This window comes from Pezoporus occidentalis, unplaced genomic scaffold, assembly GCF_034315485.1.
Source record: "Pezoporus occidentalis ecotype Australia unplaced genomic scaffold, CSIRO_AGI_Poc_V1 ctg105, whole genome shotgun sequence".
NCBI classification, from domain to species: Eukaryota; Metazoa; Chordata; class Aves; order Psittaciformes; family Psittacidae; genus Pezoporus; species Pezoporus occidentalis.
In genome coordinates, this window is record NW_026912832.1 from 2,159,806 (window position 1) to 2,184,644 (window position 24,839).

The 24,839-nt window shown below is 38.8% G+C and overlaps 1 long non-coding RNA gene across 1 annotated transcript; it reads right to left on the reverse strand.

The window, feature by feature from the left end:
• Positions 1-1,139: 1,139 nt before the first annotated feature.
• On the reverse strand, positions 1,140-24,772 carry LOC134164154 (uncharacterized). The gene is made up of 3 exons (XR_009965022.1): positions 24,489-24,772; positions 13,916-14,050; positions 1,140-1,757 (listed from the first exon to the last, which is right to left on the reverse strand). It is a non-coding gene; the product is annotated as an uncharacterized LOC134164154 (long non-coding RNA).
• Positions 24,773-24,839: the final 67 nt, after the last annotated feature.

The following is a 24,839-nucleotide window of genomic DNA, read 5'->3' on the forward strand; positions in this document are numbered from 1 at the left end:
AGCAGGAGTTTTAATAATAAATGAAATAGGATCTCGCCTGTACCAGAGTGGAAGCGAAGGCTGTGCAGAGCTTCAGACCTCGTTTGGTTTTTAGTTGCTTCCTCCCTTTTGTCTAGTGACACACATTTCACAAAGGAACATAGACACCTCAGACACCTTCAGCCCATGCAATTTTAAAGGCACTTTTAGGCTCTTTACCTTCCCATATCATGGAAATAAAAGCTTTCAGGAAAGAAGTAGAACAGATAGATAGGGGCAGAAACTATTTAGCTATCTTACCATAATCTGCCCACATTCAGTGGTATCTGAACTCAGAGCTCCAGGCTGTGGGCATATGCTTCCGATATAGCCCAGACCATACCACAGAGAGGCCCCAGTATGTTCTTATTATCTAACTCTGTGATATCTTGTTTACCAAGTACTTTTAAAAAACAATGCATCTGGAAGCAATTACTTTTGTACCATGAGTCTTTTCCAAAAAATACCTATTAGGAGAGACAGAACCAAAGTTTCACCTTGGTGGTGCACAAAATGAAATCTAGAATAGTTTTAAACAACATTGTAACTGTATTTCCTATACTTTTCTTAAAAGACATAACTTAATGCCATCTGAAAAAACAGCAAAAAAAAAAAAGTCAACATTTGTACTTTTTATTTAGCAAACATTTGAGAGTAAAGAACAATCATGATATAATACTTATTTTCTCTTCACAAATACCATCTTCTTTTCCCATTACTGTCTAACAATGGATTACTGTGCTTTCTGCTGCAAGTAATCAATGATTATATCCTTCTGTCAGCTAATTGCAAGCAAAACCTTCCTTAAAATACTTGCCAGGAATTCTGGCCAAAGAAGCCTTTTAGCAGTCATGCCAGGTTTAGCCCCAAGCTAATAGAATTGTGCAAGGCAGAGTGTGTGTTGTATGCATTGAGAAACAGGTACATGCATCTCAGTAGAGATCACAGAAACAAGTGCAGTTGGTCTGTATCTAGACAGCAAAGGCATTATCACAGAGAGCTTCTGCAGCAACACTCACGCTTTCCACAGGCTAAGTGTGGCATCTCAAACTCTTGATACTGTCAAGACTCTGATAGCAAACTTCCTTTAGATTCAACGAGCCTGCTACGTATATATCTGCCATGTATATGTTTCTGCTGCAACATTCTGTGATTCATCACATGATCAGGACAAGACAAGTTTAAATGCATGGTTACAGTAATCCATCTCATGATAAAATAGATTAATAATCTTACAATGTCTTACAATTCCCTGCAGGCAAAGTCTTTCTGGCCGAAAAACATCCTTCGATTCTAACTGGAGAAGCAGGCAGGAAAGAGAGGAACACGTTAGTTCCCTTTTGTAACATAGTGTGTCCTTGTGTTAGTCAAGATCTGCAGAGTAGTTGGAGAATCTGTCCTTTTATACCACCATCAGCTTCTCCATCACAAGTTTTATGGTCTTTCTTTTTAATATCTACAGTTGAAGTAGTTTCTGAAACCTTTCTTCTGACACACATGCTAACCCACAGCAAAAATGTCCCAACATTCCACATCACTACAAATGTACTTCTCCTCATGTGAATTTTCAGACAGCTGTGATGAATAATGTAGGTGAGATGTTATTTTAAGATCTGAAATGATCATCTTCTGAAGAGCAGCTGTGTGCATGCACAAAAAAAAAGCAAAAAAGCTGACTGATAACAATACTATTGCAGGTAAAGCTCAGGAAGGAATTCTTGTCAGATGTCAGATCCTCCCTGTAAAAATAGGAATATTTTTTTCTGGATATGTATTATTTTATCTTTTTAAATTATTTATATATACTTGTTACATTTCACTAGTAGGAAAAATAGGCAAGAATAAGACCAAAGAATTAAAAGACCTTTAATTAGAGAGACAAGTTTTGATGACTCAGACACAAAATGAGCAAGTTTATTTACTGCTAGGAAGAGGTTCTCATCTGTTCTGCATAGTTGAGAGCTGTCGTTATAAAGTCCTTGGCCATTTTCCTGGGAATATGCAGCTGCTGCCGTAAAGACTCTAGGTACATACCACAGAACTCTATTTTAACTTTTTATGGCACTGGGATTCTGCCTTACGTTGTTTCAGTCTATGTTTAATTCTGAATCAACTCAATGGACTTCAGCATAGTTTTTGTCTATGCAAAGGGTGGATATGGGTCATTCTGTTTGATACAGGTTCTGCTGTGACCTAGCCTCCTATAAGGAATACCTCTAAAGATATACATGGGTCTTGGAGTCTCCACTTCCATTCTGTCCCCTACAGATTCTTCTCTTCTGCAGATTGACCCTTGCTACTCCCTGACAGTACTAATTAGTACAGTCACTGGTAGAATAAAACCATGGTTACTCCAAGGACCATGAAAATGCTTGCAACACCGATTCTGAATTATATGTGTGCTTGTATTTGCTGGGAATCCTTTAGAAAACAACCTTAGAGCAATCAAAAATACATTCTCCATGTCCCAAATCATTAGGAAAGCAGCATCACACAATGCTTGCCAAATAGAAGTGCATTTCTGGGTTCCTACAAACTGTTTAGCTGATAAACTAGTCATGCTTTTGTCCTGTCAGAGCTATGAAAAGACTAGGAGAAGTATCATTATGCTTTAATGGAAAATCTAACCATTGTTATGCATAGGCTTTAACTGTCCCAATGTGGCTTTGGGAAAAACATTGTACCGTTACTTTTTTTGCCATGATGATGAAGGCTGTCTGTGCTAATGGGGTAGGCTGTGAGGAGAGAAGAAAGGGCTTAAGGGTCCCAAGCCCATCCCAATATGATGATGACAGATGATAACACATAATTTCTAACTTTAAGAATTAACAAAGTACACTGTAAAAATGCTCGTGTATTCACAACATGCTCTGCTTGCATCTGCAAACTGAGTAAAGTCAAATAATGATTCAAACTGCCAACAGAAGAACATTTGCTTAAGTCTCATTTCGAAACACATTTGAAAACAGTCAGTATGAGTTGGATTTCTTAACTGCCAGGGGTGGCAGGTATCTATTACTGGTGGAAAAGATGAACTGTGGAAGAATCATCTCTTAATATGGAAACACTGATCCACATTCCATTAATTTAAGAATGAGAATTGCTCATAAAAAATGAAAGCATCCTGCTCCAGCTGCTGAAAGTCTGAAACTAATAAGAAAGATTTTGCATTAAATTAATTCTGAATGGCTTGATTTTGAAAGAATCATAGAATCATAGAATAGCTAGGGTTGGAAAGGACCTTAAAAACAAAGCCTATCAGTGAGAATAACTCCAGAGATTTTAGTTTTCTGTCCTTAAATGTAACATAATTCTTTAATAAGTAATGTAATTCTTTAATTTGGACTATTTTAATATTGCAATACATCAGGGTTAGCTTATCCTAACACCAGTACAATTACATTTTCTGAATGACCTTATTTAATGTCACTGTAAATATAGTGAAATAAGTTGTCAACTCAGCATAGATGACTCATAAGACAAGGCAGAAATTCCCCAAAGGACCATCTTGTTCTTTTCCACTAAAGAGAAAATTCTGTCATGGGAGCCAGTACTTGCAGGAGTTTCCACAGGTTAAATACTTTATGCCCTTTTCTGAAGGAATAGCAGTACTGCAGGTAAGAACACTAGGTTCTAGCTCTCAGTTTCTACAAGAGTTTGAGGAACCCAGGGAGATTCTGCTTTTTTGTAGGAGACATAAGCCTTCCTGATGCTCATCTACTCGTACCTAGAAACACATTTAAAAGTACCAACTATTCACTATAGGCATCTGTATAACTGCATGCCTTTAAAAAGTTGCCAGTATGGAAAAGGTATCAAAGAAAAAAAATACAGTATGCAGCAATTTTCTGGGCCATTCTCCACTGTGTACCAGGAACAAGGTGCAACGCATTCCTTTTCCCCTCTAAAACCATATTCCCATGATAAAACAATTTTGCCAAATAAAGATCAATTCATAGATTGAATTTGGACTTTGAAAAACTAGATTTAGTCACTTACACAATTCCAATTCCGTTAGTCCTTGATGATATATTGAGATTTATCTCTTTATGTTGGATCTAATTGCCAATAAACCAGTAGCAAAATATCCATATTTTGATGAAGAAAATCCACAAATTCAATATACAGGCTTATTTTGTATTCCTAATGGTTCAACAGTTCCATGCCAGCAAACTGAATACATGGTATGGAATTTGCTGAAGTCAGGTGAAGGTGATCATTACTGTTACTATCCTAACTGTTGTGCCTAAAAGTTCTAGCTAGGAGGGGGAACCTCGTTTTCACTCTGTTGCCATAGAAAGTCAATGTTTCTTTCAAAGGACTTCTCATCCTGCAAAGTCCTGAGTGCTGAAATTATGTTGACTGGATATATTCATGTACTAAGCATGAATAGGGAAAATGTGTAAGAGGGGAAAAGAGAACAGTATCATGTTAATATTAAATTAGTATCAAGATTGAGCTGTTATGTTAGTGGTGGGTGTAACTAGTAGTATGTGTTAAATAACTTTAAGCAGAGCTATGTCTTGAGCATTTAATTCCTCCTCTATGTTACATTAGTGATTTCCTAATTGCCTTCACACAAAGGCATTGCAAGGGTCAGTTGAAATTCTTTCACACAATGTGTATAAGACAGGTATGCTATTGTAATGCTAACATTATTTGTATTCCAATTTAAACCACTTTTTATTTTAATGACTTACATTTAAAAGACCTGTAGATGTGGTGCTTAGGGACATGATTTAGTGGTAGATTTGGCAGTGCTAGGTTAATGGTTGGACTCCATGATCTTAAGGGGTGTTTTCCAACCTAAATGATTCTGTGACTTCGTTCCAGCTAGTACCATTTCAGCGTGGCTCAGCTTTACCTCTAGGAGTTACAAAGATAGATATACAGTAACTTTCTTGGATTGTGTTAGTGTTTAAGCTAACCAAGATTTGAAGTTTCTCAGTGCAAAGAAATAGAAGTTGCCCTATGATGTCACAAAGGAGCACTAATTTGGACACAACTGTATCATAAGCAGAATGCTTTAAAGTAGGGCAATAACTAGAAGCTGTTTCATCTGTAAAACAACTTTTATGTATGTGACATACAAACATCTAGATCATAAATCTGATGATCATATGCAGCTCAGTGATATAGAACATACATCTGTATGATACACAGAAAACAAAATGTATATTAGGAAAAAGGCTAAAATGGCAAATACCAGCTAAAATATCATGCAGTGGACTGACATTTAGCATTATTTAGTTTTGCATTAAAATGCGAACTAAAATTCTTCTTAAAATATTGTTACAGCAGACCAAATATTTTAAAGGCTGCTCTATACAGTGCTCTCATTTAATCACTTGAATGGATGTTCATATGAAATTACAAGCAAAAATGAGTACTCGGTTAAAATGCATGGTCAAATTGTCACTTGTCATTGCATTATTGTGTGAAATGAATTAGCAGGCTCTATTAGTTTCACCATTTTGGTATAGCTTTCATAATTCTTAGCTGTTTTTAACTGCCACAGATGTCTATAGAATACTATTCATGCTAGACAGCTGTGTAGCAGTTGTAGTGGACAGGACAAAAGCTTGAATAATTTTATTGTATTAAAGTAAAATTATTAAAATTAATTTTGTTGCATTTGCCATTTGTTGGATTTTAAGTCTTTCTAATGGGCATGACCAGTTTTAAAAAGTACATCCAATTAAAAAAAAAATAATACCAGCTTTCTCTCATGGAGGAGGAATTAAATCTTTTTTATCTTGTTAAAAACAATATTCAAAAAAAACATGTTTATTTGTCCTTAAAAAACCCACCACTCTCTCAAATGTCAGTTTACATTTGATAGTACAGGAGTGACCTGATTTAATGAAGAATTGGGTTCAATATTAGATACAAAACTAACTGCACATTACATAACAATAGATGTGATTATTTCTTACTCTATTACGTATCATAGGTTTTCAAATACAATCCTTTTCAAATATTAGGAAAATAAGCTTATCCATCTGAAATATGGCTGGCTTCAGCCTTTACAGTGGCCCACATTACACATTCCTATAGAAACAATACAAATTTTCTCCATAAAAAAAGATTCATTATTAATAGAGGAGATGAAATCAAGATGCCTTGGTTCAAGACTCTACAGCAATACCCTATTATGCATATTATAGAGCTTCTATCACACAGACCTGATTTTAAATACAATTTCCAGTGATCTAAATATCTAGTGACTTCTGAAGTAAGTAAAAAAAATCAGTGCTGACAGCATAAAATTACTCTGAAAATAGATTTAACTTGTTCTTACCCTGCACATTTATACTTCTTTGGGATTTATCTTTTTCCAAGACAATGCCAGGGAAAATGATAGACTTGGTCTTCTAATCCCAGCCAGGCAAGCAATGCAGGAAAGAACAGTTTTTACACCTCTTTCTTCCCTAACTGAAGACAGGGAACTGCCTCTTCCTAGTGCTAAGTGAAGACAATATTCCCTCCTGTACAAAAATCAGAAATCAGTTAGACTTGATTGGGAAATTACGGATGAATTCATATGAAGGTGCAGGAGAAAAATGGATTGGATGAAAGCTTTAAAAGCAATACTTTCCCCTCTCAATAATTAGGACATCAATATATCATGAAATGTATTTAGCAAAGGCAAAGCCAAAACCTGTATGAATCTTGACCTGTTCTTAAACTGACAATGATTTAAGTTTGTTGCGCAGAGGAGGCTGGAATAGGTTCACATGGACAAAGTCTTGTTAGCAGGAGCAATTATTCGCAGCTGATGGCGTACAGTAGCTCTCTTGATGAATGCTACTTTTTGGGAAGGGGAGAGTGACAGGGAGACAGAAAACCAGTTCCCAGTGGCCAGCTGAGAAAAGAAGGGAGGGCAGATCCATCCTTTGATGAACATCCTCCCCTGGACAGCTGCAACTGCCCACCTTCTTGCTCTAATGTAATACTCCAGGTGACCTCAGGCCCTGCCCCTGTCAATTGTTTCTGTGTATGCTGTTGTCAGCACTAATTAGGGTGCACATTGTATGCTGAGCAGTTGGTAAGCTTTGTGCAGTCAGTGGTGGGTCTCCTCAGGTCAGCCAGCTGCTACAACTAAGGGGTGAGAGACAGGAGCATGAAGGGGTCAGTCCTGGCCAATGCTGGTCACTCGGCAAGAGAACCTGCCACCACCACACCACTCAGTTTTCCAGGGTGAGGATGTGGGAATAATAGTATGAAGAAACTGTGGAGGGCACCAGGGGAAAAAGATAGAGGCTGTGGGGCAGCTTGGGGGAGGAGCACACAGCTGTGAGGGAAAGGCAGGGTCCAGAAGGGCCAGCAGGAGACCCTTAGCAATAGAAATGGGAAGGCACCTAAGACACTCAGGAATACAGATCATGTAAAATAATACAAGTTGCTTCCAAATCTCTCCACATTGCTGCACATTCTAATGCTGTAAGCATCTTTTTTTTTGACATCTGCCTTATGTGATATAACATATATGAACTAAGCTTCACAAAACACCCACGTCATCTACTGCATTGAAGTCACACATCCCATTCACAGTCATCTTTCCATGCCCGTCCCAATCTAAGTCAGAAGTGTACCCTCTTTCCGTCCATCTTTGCTAAAACCAGGATACGATATGTTGCCTTTTTTCCTAGATTGAGCAAACTTTACACAGTGGTAAATTATTGTTGTCATGCATGATTTTTAAAAGATTTTACTACCCAGTCATCTCTCATGCAAACTGTTTTCACATCCTCTTCCATACCTTGGATCACCCTTGTCATCCTTCTCTGTATCTAGACTAATATCCTTTTTGAGATGAAGGAAACAGAAATGCAAAATGTATTCAAGTCTATTTAAAATATACTTCCAGACTTAATCAGATAAGTAGGAAAAGGTACAAACATCACTGAAAACAAATCAGTAATTTAATTTTTCTTAATATCTTCTAAAGTTTCAGGTATGTTCTAATTGTCTCCTGTTTAGGCACAATATAAGAAGTATTTTTCCAGTAGAAGTTAAACTGAAACTGGCAATAACTTTGTCTCTCTTCCTTCACTGGTATTTTCTTTTTTTTCAGTGCTCCTTAATAAAATGGCAGAATTCAAAATGATTCTTGGTTCAATGAAAACAGAGGTAAAGAGTTAACAGCCAGGTCAAATTTAATTTCTTAACCTTATATTAATGTATTAATGTACTTCATAAAAATAAAAAATATTTGTGAGACACTTTGGCATGGATGATCTGTGTGTCAAAACATTAGCCTAAGATTTGAGATGCCAGAAGTTTTATATTTTCTGCCTCAAAGACTTCCTACATAACCTGTAATAATTCATGTGGAGACAAAATCCCAAAGGAATTCAGGGCCTGCCTCCCATGGGATCTGGTGTGAACCACTGTTTACATCTACATTATCCCGTAGGGCAGAGAGTGGGGTAACAGCCAGAATCCTTCCTGACAATCTTCATTCTTTTTATCTGCCTAGCTCAATACTTGGCTTGTTCAAAGGACAAGGCTACCTACTGACCCTGACTGTGCCACGTGATGGAGGGCCACTGCAACTTCCACACTAGCCACAGACCTGTTGGCTGACGTGGCCATTCTTGATCAGCCACATGATGCACTAAAAAGGGCTGTTTCTGAGTATCGTTGCAGACTCAGCCAGGACACAGTGATGCTGGACTTTGGGTTGCTTTAAGGCCTAGCCTAGTTCTACTTTTTCCCTCAGCTTGCTCTGCAGTTTACCTGGGGCAGGGTTCAGCTTGATCAAACTTTAGGTGTCTAGAGCAGAAAACTGTCTGCATGCAGACAGGTGTTTACAGTTTAGTTAAATCAACGAGCCAGTATGGTCAAATGCATGCAGAGAATTTATCTCATCCTAAAGGAAACACATTTGGTCAACTGGAAGCCTCCCCGAGTTCCCTGCCTGCACTGACTGGCTCTTCATTGATGTAATAGGAGTTCAGACACCTTTTTCAGATGGAAAGTCTTACAGTGCAGACACTTAGAGAAGTCAAACTGCACTCGCAGATTTCATGTTGTGGTATGCACTTGCATTTAAACAGTATGAAATGTACCATGGATGTTTGCTCTCAGTTTCCTTTGGCAAATGAAGGGAAAAGCACTTTCTCTGCCCCAGAGTGCCATTCTAAGACAAAGTACATTCAAGACAATGATACAAAAAAAATAAAAATATTGTGGAACATTGAAGTACCTCTTTATAGATAGAGGAAAATATTTTAGGAACTTGTTGAAATTTCTAGTATATTTTCTTAGACTTTGCATGTTAAATAAAAGCTTATATAATGCAGATTTGGATGAACACTATTTGTTACCATTGACTGATTTTTACATTAAAAGCCTATTCTTAGGCAGCTACCATAGAACCTAATTATCATTATGTTTTTTCTTGTCACAAGACAAAGCTAGCAGTCTAGCAAATTTCAGTGCATGCTTGGAAGTACTTTTAGTATAATATCCTGTGTTAGTGCTGGTTAAGTCCTTATTTTTATGCTTTAGCACATGCTCTTGAAAAAAGATACTGAAGAGAGAGCATTTTTTTGTCTGTTGCTTTTTGTCTAATGCCAAGAAGGAGACACCAAGGTTTAGCATCTAAGGTTTTAAGTTTTAAGGTCTAACCCTGTTAGAAATTGAGTGCTGTTTCACCCCTGAAACTGTTCTTATAATCCAAAATACAAGTGTATTATTCAAATGGTTTGCTGAAGTGAATGTTTATTGAAAGTCTGAAAATCTTGCTAGTTTAAAAGAAACAGTAAGCAAAATATACCTATTCTGACCTCCATAACAACTGAGTAGGTGGTTAAAAATTTAAGTAATTTATAACACAAAAATGTTTATCTTACTTCCTTGTGTCTTTCTTTTGGTGGTCTATCAATTAAAAAAAACAACAGTCTTTCAGTCAACTTTCACACTTATCATGCTGATTCCCTAGGACAGCTGGTATCAAGCAAAAGAAACAGCCTATGGCCAATGGTATGCAAAGACCCCTGTATGCCAGTCCTTTATACTCTGTGAATAATTTTGAAGATGAAGCTGTGAAGGACCTCATCACCATATCAAAGATGTCAATCAAAGATTCTTCAGAATTTCAGTGATGCAATGTTGACTAAGAAATATCATTTGGGTGAGGAAAAAGGTGTCTGGATAATTTTTTATCAGCATGTCTTTTGCATTCTTGCCCATCTCTCTACTCAGGGTTCTCTCTGCCCTTTTATAATCTCTGGACAAATTCCCAATTTTCCCTCAATAAAACTGAAGATTTTAGGGGTCTCTTTGATCTTGCCTGCGCCTGTCTGAGCATAAAAGAGCAAAGGTTTTGGATCCTGATTTGCATGCCAGCTATTCCAGCAGGACATATCAGGCAATATCAAGCTCACTCTGCCTTTGAAGCAACAGGATTTGAATTTTATTTTTTTTTTCATAGTTTAAATAGATATGAACTGACAGACTGAAGTCTATCTGTCCCAGCAGGGCAATGGTTAGGATATTAACACATTAGACCTCCTCTTCTTCGTGCTTGGAGTGTCTGGCCTGATTGGCTTTAAGAATTTCTCACAGTGGGGCCTTACCTGAATTGGCATGCAGAGGTGTGCCTGACTTTCTTCTGTGTTATGCTGGAGCTTGACTAGGAATAGCAGTTCCTGGTACTGCTTCTTCAGGCAACAAGCAGAACAAGCAGAAATTTCCGAACTGAACTCAGTGATCTGGTTTTAGTCAAACATGGTTGAAATCAAGCCATATACACAACCAAGATCTGTGGATTTGGTATGAGACACTATAAAATAAGTTACCATGAAGGAAATGGTACCCTAATAATCATAGAATCACTTAGGTTGGAAAAGACTTTTAAGACCATCCAGTCCAACCATTAGCCTAACAGTGCCAATTCCACCACTAAACCATGTGTGTAAGTGCTTTATCTGCACATCTTTATATCTTTCCCAGGACGGTGACTCCACCACTTCCCTGGGCAGCCTATTCCAGTACTTGCCAACCCTTTTGACGAAGAAATTTTTCTTAATATCCAATCTAAACTTTTCCTGGTGGAACTTTAAGCCATTTCCTCTTGTCCTATTTCTTGTTTCTTGGGAGAAGAAGCCAACAACCACCACACTACAACCTTCTTTAGCTAGCTGTAGAGAGCAGTAAGGTCTCCCCTGGGCCTCCTTTTCTTCAGGCCAAACAACCCCAGTTCCCTCAGCCATTCCTCATAGGACTTGTGCTCTAGACCCTCCACCAGCTTCGTTGCTTTTCTTTGGACCCACTCCAGCACCTCAATGTCTTTCTTGTAGTGAGGGCCCAGAACTGAACACAGGATACAAGGTGCAGCCTCACCAATGCCGACTATAGGAGGAGTGATCACTGCCCTGGTCCTGCTGGCTACGCCATTTCTGATACAGGTGAGGATGCTACTGGCCTTCTGGGCTACCTGGGCACACTGCTAGATCATGTTCAGATTGCTGTTGACCAGCACCCCTAGAACCTTTTCTGCTGAGCAGCTTTCCAGCCACTCTTCCCCAAGCCTACAGCATTGCACGGAGTTGTTGTGACCCGTGTGCAGGATGTGCCACTTTGCTTTGTTGAATCTCATGCAGCTGGCCTTGGCCCATCGATCCAGCCCCTATCCAGGTCCCCCTGCAGAGCCTCCTTATCCTTCAGCAGATCAACACTCCTAGCCAGGTTGGTGTTGTCTGCAAATTTACTGGTGGTGCATTCGATCCTGTCATCCAGATCATTGACACAGATATTAAACAGAACTGGCCCCAAGTACAAAGAGCCCTGGGGATCAACTGGATTTAACTCCATTCAGCACAACTCTTTTGACGCACCAGCCAGCCAGCTTTTAACTTGGTTTTTAATCCTTTCTTGAACCTTAATATCTAAAGTATCAGAAAATACAGAATATGTGAAACTTGCAACTATATACTTAGCCTGAAATCTGTAGAAACAGTAGCAGCAAAACTGAATGCCAAAACAATGGAATCACTGATAAACAAACATAAGATAAGATAAGAAAAGAATTAGGCTTGTTTTCTAAAGTTGCACAGAAAGGAAAAGACCTTTCCTTTACATTTATACATTTATATACATTTATATACATATATACATTTATACATTTGCTATGTTCTTATGTAGAACAATTACTTTTAAAAATTATTTCTTCTGTAAAATAACTGCTTTTATAATTGTGTTCTATAATCTCTAAAATCTTCGCTGAGCCAGAGATTTTCATAAAGGATCTCAAATTGGATGGCAGTCAAAAACTGACCATAATGAGTTCGGAGGGAGAAAAAAACATACATATTTCTGATCCTCTTGTCTTCTTCAGAAAGACTAACCACCTCCACTCTTTAGAGAAGTTACTTTCAGTATGCTATGTATCTAGCTCTAATCACTGGCAAAACCTTGGTAGCATCACATATGGAAGCACGGTAAAAGCTTGTAAAAGCAAGGGAATTTTGTTTGTTTCCTAACTCTATGCTATAATATTCTTATTTGACAGCCAGTATGCTATTTACTGCTTAGCATTACACCTGTTTCTTCTAAACAGGACTAGCATATTGATTCTTGACAAAGCACAGTAGCATTTTCCAGTGTTCTTTCTGTACCAGCAACATCATGCAGGATTAATAACATCCATTTGTATTCATAGAATATTATTATAGAACTGATTCTTTCCCTTTTAATTGGCCCCAGTTTACAAATGCATTTTTAATCTGCATCTGGCCTCTGCTTGTTGTATCATCACAACCTTAGCATCACATTTTTTAGCATACAGTATCAATCCTAATGGCATCCTATAAATCATGTTAGCACAAATAATATTTTTTTTTCCAGGGACTGTAGGGCCTACTAGATGCCAGGAGACTGTTTTTGCCTTCTTAGTGTTTCTTTCCATCAGAGATTTACTTTCAGTGATTTTGTAAATCTGGCCAAGTCCTTTAAAGTTGCACTGAGTTTGTATTCCTGTCTCTGTAATGCTTCTCAGAGCTGTGATCTCAAACTAAGACCATCCTAGAAAGTCATTCCATTCCTTTTGTCTACCATGGAGACAGATTTTTATTTATAATCCTTTTTCACAAATAGGACCAAAATGGTCCTTTGAATTATTTCTGGAGTCTCCTTTCTTGTTACCTAACAATTCAAATTATTTTGCTGATACAAAAGATGGCTTTTACTGGACAGATTTAGAGAAGTCAAACCATTTTGATATATCTGATGGTTCCTACTTCCCCATCCCCTCCCACTTCAGTTTACCACTGTAGATCAAGACAGACTAAGACTTCACCTGTTGAATGGAAGCTACAAAATTATGTAGCACAGTATTTAACATATTCTGTGGCTGCTACAGCTGGAGTCACCTACCTCCCCTTTCTCAGGTTGGTGCTGAATCCTGCCATGAAACAAACTATAAGAAAAGTAATCTGAATATGATTGACATTAAATTATTATATTGTTGATACCTATCAGAAACAATACATCTCCAGTAGTTACAACTACAACATGTATGAGAAAAGTGCTATTATGGTGCTTTACATCTATTTGCTCTTACCATTAAACCCACACTGAAGTCTGCAGGGACACACCTCCCTGTTTGCAATGAAGTGCTGTGCAATTTAAGGCTGTTTTGATTTTAAGATGTAAATGTCAAGGATACAAAAACTCAAGCATGATAAATCAGTTGGCGCATATGGAGATGTATGAACAATCCACTCAGATCTGAGGGGAAGCCATGCCAAATTCTCTAGCTTTAATAAAAAGCCCTGACAGCCTATCAATACAGGAAGAATAACATGCAAGCTCATCGAAAAAGGAAAGGATATTTCCTCCAAAAGCACTTTTTTTACCCTAGTCATGGAGCAAAGTTCATTGTCTTTACCTTTTCCTGGTAAACTTAGCAGGCTACATAAAAAACAGATGATATGTTAGGTTTGTCAGCAGTGGCTGGAACACCTAGAAACTGTATACAGTGCAGGATGCTATGCAGAACCATACCACAAAAGGAGGAAAATTGCTGGAAAAAAAAGGAAGCACAGTTATGCTTTACTCAGTGAAAACAATACTTAAGTAAAAGCAGCAACAAGTACTATCTATTTGAAGTAATAATATTTGTGTATTTGGAATAAGGGTTGTAGAAGTAGGGTGGTCTCATGCTATCTGCTCTTTGCTCTTCTTTGTCCACTAATATAAAATAAAACCCCAGGTTTCTAGACTAGGCTTCCTGGTGTGTTTGTATCACGTTATACACACACAGAGGCCTCAATCCTTCTTTAGACTTTTGAAAATGACTATAGATTATTTTCTATAAGTTATTCTGAAGTTATTTTCTTGCATAATTCAGTATTTTTACCGCATTTTATGTGACGAATACAAGAATAAACCAACTCAACACTCATATTTCTAGCAGTCTCCTGTTTCATGCAGTAAAGATGCTTTTTTAAAATCATGCTTTCAATATAAAATAAAATATATCTTATAAAAAAAATCACATCAGAGTACTTCACTCATTCTTGTTGAAGTCCAATTACCTGTTTACTTTCTGTATTAACACAGCTAAATATGTCCTACTGATACCAGCAGATGCACAGCCAGGAGATAAAATTTTGTTTGTTTGCTTTTTAGAATTTTCTGAGTGTAACATAGTATTCCCACAGCTTTCTTTTGCCAGCTGAGTATCAGTCTGAATAGAAAGTACTATGACTTAACAAATGCTTCTATTATCCAGAGTTTCAGTGCCATTAAGGGCTTGTCTAAAGACAACAGAGCTGTAATGGGGCCATCCAAATTCTCTTTATGCTCACTAGCTTGAGTACTGGCAACAGTCTAGTCATGGAATTCAGACAACATATGCTGCTTCTTGACTAAAATTAGCTTTTATGTCCCACAACCCTAATACTTAAGGGATATGTAATACAATGTAGTAATACAGTTTCAGCTACTGTATTATTTTTTAGGAGCAAGTTCTTCTTTGTGAATAGTGTAATGTATAGGTATATGCATTGCATCATTCTGTATATATGCTATATGTATATATATATGTAATGCATCAGCCACTGCATTATGCATTATTAGAAAGATGCCATGATTTTGCATCCCCATATGCGTGTATATGCAGTGACTAGTACTAATCAAAATGTTAAACAGAAGAGAGGAGTTTGTATGCATGTGGCTGTGTACACATTTATAAATAATTAGGTCAGGAATTAATTGATAAAATAAAGAGGTATCAAATACCCATACCTCCTTTGTTCCCTCTCCTCCCTTCCCCTCATCTCTCTTCTCTCTGGCTAGCAGTTACTCAAGTCTTGGTCAAATTTTTTCGTAAGGCTTTGCTTCTGTCTCTGCCATCTACCATCCTTCATCCTCAAAGCAGCTCCTTGCCTTTCAGATTGATTGTGTGCTGAACATTAAGAGCAATTTCAGTTACACCCATGCCAGCCCACTGACATCAATGGAGCTACGCAGTAGCAGGCAAAGATAGGAAGGGAGCCTAAGGGCTAAGAATTTCAAGGAAGGAATCCCTGACTCATGACCTTAAAGTATGGAAGCCTTCATAAATCACTTCCTGTGCTACTGCATTCTTCTCTTAATATCTTGCCTTTGATGAGTAGCTGGAACCACCTCTTGTTTCCAAAAGGGGGAGGAAGGGCATTGGAGAGAAGAATGGAACAAGCTGACATTTCCCTTACTCCCAGTATGGAGTATGCTTTACTAAGCAGCATGGAAAACTAAGGCAAAAATCTGGAATTCCTTTTTTGCTCATGTACTTCTCAGTACACAGGAGACAAAGTGGTGGCTAATTGATAGAATTCAACAGTAGTATGAAAACATGAACAAACCCTCCTTCATTCCTTCATCTATTTATTAAACAATACCCATTATATGACTCATTCTGCCAGGATGATTACGTCTAGAAATGTTACACATGCACATACACTTCCCATCTCAGATGTGTCAGGGCAGGCCTGTGTGATTTAGGACAGCACTCATACTTGGCTTGGCTTCCAATCACAGCTGTATCTCCATGTATAGAAAAATTCAGCTACACTCACCTTTCTGGGGAAACACTGAAGATCGTTGGTAATGATGGTCTAATTTGAGGCAGGAAACTGCCAGTAAACAATTATTTTATGAAGCAAAAGAAAGAGGCATACTCAAGAAGTAAGATAGTTTTTATTCTCTCATTTCACTTGGGGATGTTCAAGCAGTAGTGAAGGATATAACTCATGCACTTGTCACACTACAGCCCTTCCTTTCTAGGACCTTTCTAGCACTAGCCAGCTTTGGAGAAGCAGTAGCATCAAAGTGAGGCTAAGCAACAGATTTTAAGCCTTGACTGTCCTATAATCAGTCAACACTGAATGGCTGCTGCAGGACTGTCCTAGTACACGTGTCTATTTATAGGGCACCAAATAATGTAGGTGGCACTTAATCATAGTATTTAGCCTATCACCAGATATGTCCCTCTTAAATGGTTTCTGGTAGTATTATCCACCTCCACTGAGTAGGTTCACTACTACCAAGCATCAGTTCCCCTAGAATAATTCCCAGCTAAAGATATTTTATTCTGTCCCACATTTCTGGACAATAGAAGGTCAAATCAGCAGCCATTGCCTCGGTCCAGCAGAGACTTTCACCAGCTGACAGGCTGGTAACTGATTTCCCTATCCAGGACAGTGTACTCCAGCAAAGAGATGTCTCAGGTTAAGACCAGTAAACACAAATTCAGGAAAAGCTTTGGTTTGCCTAACCAGAACAGACGCCCAGTTAAATGGAAATATGAGCTTCCTCAGAACAAGTCATCTTAGTCTACACAGACTTAACATCTCAGAAGAAACTGGTGCTTTGCAAATCACAGCCTCTTGATAAAATCTATCCCTTGCCAGGCTTTTCGTACTGTGTAGATGTTGTTGACTAGCTCTCTTTCCAACTCAGCTGTAAGTCTAGTGAGTTTCCTGCTTTCAGAAATGACAGCTTTGAGAAGTATCATGACAAGGCATGAATATTGCCACCACAGTTTATTAATCTTTTTCTAATTAGCATGAAATCCATACACCCATTACATGAAATAAAGACATGGAAAAAAACCCAAACATCCAGTACAACGAAAGCACACATACTGTGTGGGAGCAAGCTGCTTTCATAATCATACAACTCTACCTCTGCACTATCAGCAAGCTACACAAATTTCCTTTTGCTTATAAAATTTGTGAAAAGACGTCAAGATCTCTGTTGCTTCCTAGACTTGCCAATTAATACTTCTTCCCACAGAGAATACCAGCCTCCATACCAGCTTGGCTCCCTTTCCTGCTCCCCTCCATGGGATTTAAATGAGAGTAATGTTATAGGAAAACATGGAATTCAAACTTCTGCAATCATACATAATATAGATATTTTACAAGTCAATAGGCCATACTCTGGAGAGGAAAAATAAGACACTGAAAATTCTAACTTTTTTTTTTTTTTTTTGGCTTTTTATGTAACTCTAGCTTTTATTTTATAAGCCCTTTTGGAAGGATGTGCATCCCTGTCAGGAGGAAACATTCTTCATAGAATTGTTGCCTAGTTAACTAAATCAATTTCTAGTAACATACTAATGACAAGTTGGAACAAACTTTTAACAGTAACTTTACTGAAATACAAACTCCTGCAGGAGACAAAAAAAAAAGGCAAAAAGCAACGGCTGTGGCCCTTACACATTTCACTGCAAGTGACATGATAGAATTGAACGTTGTCATGGTTGAAAGCTTCAAAGATCTCATACACTTCATTGAGTCTGCCTACAAAACACTAAGTCTCACCATGTTCCCTCACAGCAAGATTCCCAGTCCACACAATGCTCATCATGCCAAACCTCTGCAGTGCTCAAGAAGATGAGCCAGACATAGCTGCAGTAAGGGAAAACAGCAGCATCTTAAAGAACCACTTCTCAGTTGAATAAGCTGTGGCCATAGGATCGGGCTTTTATTACTTGCTACATGCAGATGTAAAAGCCATTTATAGAGCATTAAAATTGAAAACATCACCAAAAATTATTTTCAAAACATTTCTTGGAATACTGGTATTTTTTCTATTTCAAGAGAAAATGCTGATGTCATTTGGATAAAAGAAATGAATGAAGTGTGATCTGTGTCACTGTCACCTGAGATTTACCTGCGGGGGGGGGGGGGGGGGGGGGCATCAGGAGGGCTGGAGGGGTGAAGGACCTCCTCCCAATACCCTCCTCCCACCACCCCACTGTGTCCACTCCCAGCGCACTGAGAATGCTGCTTCTAAGAATAACCAGGAGGAAGGGTAAGTGCAGAACAATGCAAAGGTACACAGCACACAGGCTGTCCTCTGTGGGACAAGTCAGTCTGCCCTAGACTGCAATGTTGTCTCTTTCTTAGGAATTTGTCCTCCAACTGGTTGTAACTTTCAAACTGGAAAATCTGATGACTATCACTGCATCATTTTTATCTAAGCGAAAGGTTCATTTTTGTAGTGTTTAATATTTCTGGTACTTTATGTATTGATTTGTAGCTACTCATGCTTCCAAAATAAACAGTTATAAAACAAATTGAACACAGTCAGGAGAAAAAGCAGATATTGAGAAATCTAAACCACAGCTTTTTTGAAGCCCAGAATGCTGATACTGCTATATTTAGTGCCTTATTTGGTGGGAAAGAACAAACCACTAAAAGATTTCTTCCAGCTTTGATTGAATGCTACATTAGAACAAAAGTAATTTTTCAGATGACATTAAAGTAGCCAGAAAGTGATATCCTTTTTATTTACCATCCTTTTGGAGAGTCAGTTGCTTGCTTTTATTGCTGGCAAATATTGTCCAAAAAGTATTACCTAACTTGGAAGTATGTTATGATGAATACTAGTTGTACTAACTAGGCCATGTGGAATATGACGGGAATTTTCATGTGCTTTTTAAAAAAGTAATCTCTTTACTCCGGGGGGGGGGAGGGGATGCAGCCCTCAGGCATGCAATTTATTTGGAATTTAACATTTTCATAGTGTAGAACTATTACACAGTTAAGATAGCTGATCAGAAAAATGAAAAAGGTGAAAAAAATGTATGTAAAGGTAGAAATCAGACCTGTGAAGTGCTACCAAAAATAAAGTAGCAAAATAATATTCTGTTCCTTTAAGATACCAAAAATAACCCACAATACTTTCCTCATCTAGATCCTGAAACTGCACTCAGCTCTACAGTCACAGGAGTCTGACTGCGGAGAGTTCATTGCTGGACTGAGGTACTGAAGTGTAAAATAGACACATAAGGCAAGGTTAACATTAATGCAAATCCAAAGCAAAGAGAATATAAAGTCCACCCGGCAAGCACAGAATATTATTCACAGTACCTATAGATTCCAGCACTTTCCTTCCGTTTATTCACTGCTTATTTGTATACAATATATAATTAGTGCCATGGCTGCCACTAATGAGGTTTGTCACTATTCCAACAACAAATATCTCTGAAGGTACTCGTGTGGTGTTTGAATGGGAAAGCAGGTGAGTGAACAATGAAGTAAATGGAAGATCACATTAGTAACCATAGCAGCCAACAGCATTTTATCGGAGGAGAAGTTTCCTTTGGTAGAGGCTGGGCTTCCTTTTAATGAGTTTCATACACTGCCTCACAGTGAAGTCAAGTCTTCCAAATGGTCCACATGACAGGATCTTCTACCGCCTTGTATCACTGGCGAGACCCTCCTGAATGCTGTGCTGCTCCTGATGAAAAGGATTATTTTGCAGTGACCAGGGACTGGATCTCTTGCAAAGATGTATTTGCTGATGACCAAAATTTCCCAATGATTCACTAAGTTACGCATACACAGGTAATGCATATGAGCAAATCTTGGTTGTAATTGCAGAGAGCTGCCTAAGCTGGTAGAAGGTTGCAGCCAACTTATTTCAACTGATGTGCATTTATCTGATTGTCAGATATTTAGAAGCCAAACTCTCTTCTTTTAGAGGATTTTGTTAAGAAACTGTACAACAAAGGTCATCTTTGTTAGCAGTGATGTGGGAATCATGTTTTGTCATAATGACAGTGCATTTAGCTTTTGAGAATAACAGAAGTTATGCATTATTGTCAGAGGTTAGAAACAGAGAGGTCAGAGAGTCAGAAATATGTCTCATTTTCACACATACTTTCTGGAAAAAAACATCTAGACAAAGAATGTCAAGCAAGAGTGATCTTCATTATCCAGTGCTTAATGCTTTGTCCTCTGGGCCACTGTGCTTCTAACAGAATCATCATTATAGCAGTGCCATGCTGGCCATGCTTTGGCTTCACACCTTGGCTTCACCTTCAGTTAGCTGTTTTGGACAGGTAAGTCCTTGGAGCACCACAATAACGATTAATTACATTCTTCTTCAAATGAAGTACATCTATCACAAATGCCAGGGAGTGAAATATTTTTAACATAATACAAAGACTTCAAAATTAGTGTTGGTATCTCTTTTCACAACCAATATTCAGAAGGATCTGAGAAAATGCTGTTTGCAATAGATCAAAGCATAAACATCTGTTCCACTGAGAGAACAATTTCCCTTGTTAATACAAATTAACTAGTTGAAATATATGGTGTAGATGCAAGAAAGAGAAGAAGTGGTTCTTTTGATTAGCTTTTCAGAAACATAATAGAGGGAAAGACACAATTAAGAAATGATAAATTTGTAGGGGAAAAGCCAGGAATACTGCAGGATAAACTACTCATTCAAAGCATACACCATTTCCTTAAGCAGATGAGCTGCATACAATAAATGGCTTTTCAATCCCTGTTATTTCCCTCTCGTCAGACTGTTCTCACACATGCCCAAGCCAACTTTACCACTTACAGTTTTTAGTCACTTTGGCCAGAACTACTAGAGGTACATAGTCACTATAACATAATACGGAGCAGGAATAACAGATATTAAACATCTTAAAATCTAGAACTCCAGTGCCTTTGATGCCTACCATATTATCAGTGCATACTATATCACCATTGTGCCTGAACTTTATTCAGATCCACCTCTAAATCCTGCCTTCTTACCTTTCAAAGATGAAGTAGACTAAACCATGGACTATCACTGCTTCAAGAATTCAGCATGAAGTGAGCTGCTGCTCTTGGACTAGTCTCTCAGCATTTTGACTGCAGTTATAAAACAGGGCAACCCAACAAGGATTGCAAAGTAGCAGAAAACACAGCTGTACAAAGAAAAAGTCTTTTGCACACTACTACATTCAACTTGGTATCTAATGCTATTTAAACAAATAATGGGATGTTTTAAGCAGAGTTGTGCTGATACAGTAAGTAAATCAGAAGGGATGTGAGAATCTGTGTAAGTGGCAGGATCTAGAACATTTGGTAAATCAGCTGGGCAGGTAGGAGCTGGCTGAGAGTAATTCAGTAATGAATCAGAAGGAATCATTCTGTAAGAATATGAGGTAGAAATGGAGAGGAATAGAGGAGGAGCTCTAATGTGCAGTCAGAAAAGAAGCAAGACATCTAGAAAAGAGCTGGGTCATGCAAGGTAGAGGCAGTATACAGGTAATTTTAGGAATTTATTTTTAAAATGAGAAATGAGGAGTGAAATAAATGTGATGGTATATTCAAAGACTATTAGTTTAATAAATTGCTTCAAAGTGAAACATTGCATAATAGGCAGAACAGAGCCATGAGCAGTATGACTAAGGCTGCTCCTTTGGCTCGACTGTTACGTCACAACGTGACCTTTAGCAGGTCACTTCAAGCTAGATCTAATAAAGGACTCAGGCACCTTACACCTGACTTAGGCAGCTTTGAGGTACCTAAGTCTAAAAGTACAACCTAAGCGCTGTGCTCAGTTGCACACTAACTGTGGGGGAGCTTGTTACTCCAAAAAGGCATATATATCTGCTGTTCAGTTCTTCTTGCACAAACACCACTCAGTCAGCAAGGGTGTGCTGTGTTAACTTTCAGTGGCCTATCAGTGCTTTTATCTGGACTGCACATTTAGGTTTCCTCTTTGCAGAAATATGGGCACAAAGGACAACTAGTGCAGGCTGGGATTTCACCTCAGTATGTGCCCAGATCCAGCTGTGCTCCTTTTCTATTTTTCTTGGCAGCATACTGCCATGGGTTCACTGGGAAGGGCAGAAAAATGGCTCAGCTTAGCTTGAGCAGTAGCCTGGAAATGGCAAATATGTATCTGAGCGTGTATTTCCCTTCTCCCTGCCCTTGACCGAAACAGTCAGTGAGAACAGGAACCCTGGTCCCCTTTTCACCTTAAGAGAATACAGTCAACCTTTGCATCCACAGGGGATTTACTAGTGGGTCCCTGATCTGGATGGAAGGGAAATGTTTCTTGCAGGCTCATCTAGGTTACCTAAGCTGGAGACACAGCAAGAAGCTCGGAATCTCACAGCTGTCCTTGCAATGATCATGATCACCACTGAGTGTTAACTGTTACCAGATCACGAGGTGAAGCTCCCTCCCTTCATAACGGCTACTTGCACGAAGCAGCATGGGCACCCCACACAGGTTTTCTAATGGAAACAATGTAGAGATAATTGTGGGTTTTAACACATAGGAGTTATTACCCACTCTATGAAGAAATGACGCTTACTTACATGGAAAATACATGGTGGTATTTGGATGAAAGAAGCTATTGCAAGTATTAAAAGAAAGAAAATTTGAAAACAAACAAACAAAAAAAAAACCAAAACAAAAAACAAAAACAAACAAACAAACAAACAAAAAACAAAAAAGTTTTCTGCATAATTTGACAGTTTGCTTTCATTCCAAATCTGTGTAAGCAGCATTGTCATTAAAGACACTGGATTGATTAAATGTCACAATTTGACTAAAGGAAAATAGCTCATAAAATATTATGAAATATGAATATTCCATGAATTCTTTGAAAATGGAATGGCTAGGCAGAGAATAATCCTAAAAACCAACTGAAACAATTTCCGCTTTGAGTTTTGCAAGCTATGCATTTTGTTTGACATTATTACTTCATGTTCATTAATGAGGTTCTTCTACGTTTTTTGTAATAAACTAATTTCCTAAAGACTGATGAAACACACAGTATTAATATGTAATTGTTCATGCAAGCAAACAAACAGGTAAGAATGTAGTTTTGACTTATCCAGAATTACAAATTTTGTGAGAAATTTCTGTTCTTTCACAGCTTTTAATTCCTTTTCTGTTTCAGTGGCCATGCCTTGAAAGTGAAATGTAAGTACCCAAACCTATGTTACAGAAGTGTTAGGTGTGTAAATAGGAGCATGAAAACAGGAGATGCTGCAAAATGCATATAAATTATTTGTAGTAACCAAGATGAAGAAAACTGGGGTTTAGACTAACATCATTTTAGAGTTTGAACAGCAACATTAGGTTGACCACACTGCACTTAGTGCGCATTACACATTTTGCAATCCAACCAGTAATAAAAAAATGCTGAACATATATAATGCATTTAAATTAAAGGTGACCTGTAAAGAATCAGTCCTGTGTCCTTTCTCTTAGCATTTATGTGATGATCTCAGAAAGCATAATCTACATTTTTTCCACTGTATAAGAAATTCAGTTACTTTTCGGTTTAGATTTTATGGTATCCAAAGAACTACTGAATCGTGACAACACATAAAGGAAGAAAAATTGCCTAGTTTTGTCCCTGAGCTAGGAGATAAAGGACAGCTTACGTGATCATTGCTACAGAAAGGGATGGATTTTCACAACAATAAAATGGTTTTGATCTTGCTTTTTTGTTAAAAGTCACTTTTTGTTAAATATCTAATGTCATAAAATTAGTAAGTTCCAACTATTTTGGAGAAAGTATTTAGCTTTAAGTCAGATTTTTATCTAGTGTACAGAGTAACATATGAGTTATCTGAGACCTATAGGATTCTTGCAAACTTGAGGGAGTCCTTTGGTATGAATGGCATGAAAACAAAAGCCTTCAAAGGTGTTATTTCAGCTAACTTGAAAAGCCCGGGATAGGCTCCTACCCTCTGTGTACATTCTTGCTGACTTCTTATCCCTTCACCTACATTTCTGCTGTTTGTAGGCTTATTAGGGCTTCAGTTACTGAAAAAAAGAGATTCCTTCTACTGCTTCTGCTGCGCTTTCCAAAGGAGAAGCTTCCACCTGTTCCGTGCCCCGACAAAACACCGCAGCTCACCGCTGTCATCTGCCCTTCCTCGGCAGCCGGGACGCAGAGGAAGAGAAGCGGGAGGGAGCGAAGAATTTTTTGCCTTTATCAGTTCAGCCAAGCCGCCTGCAATAGGTAACACTCATTTAAAAGCATCTGCGGTCTCACAAAGGACACCTCGCACCCTGGCGAACCACCACAGCAGAGCTACAGTGCCCTCGCTCCTGGCACCGGCTGAAGGCTGCCCTCCGTCCCGGCGCCGCCAGAGGCAGCCCTCCAACACCGTCGTTCCAGAGGGCCCCGGAAGGGCGCGGCGGCTGCTCACTCCTCACCTTCCCCCTTGCTTGCTTGCTTGCTTCCTTCCTTCCTTCCTTTCCCTGGCATGGGGCGGCCGCCTGGCTTCTCCCACCCCGTGTCCCGCTTCACCGCGATCCGCACGGGGGAATGGGGGATAGCGCGAAGGCGGGCAGAAGGTTTTAAAGTGCTTTTCTCCTCCCAGCAGGTTTTATGTGCCCCCCACCTCCGCTCACCCTCAGTCCAGCCGCGAGCAAGCGGGAGCCGTTACCCACCGTTAACGGCCGTGGGCAGGACACCAAGGATCGGTTGTGTGTGGGAAAAGAAGGGGAGGGGGGGAAAGGAGGCGGTGGTGCCGGCGAGCGCATGCCTGTGGTCCCCCACCCCAC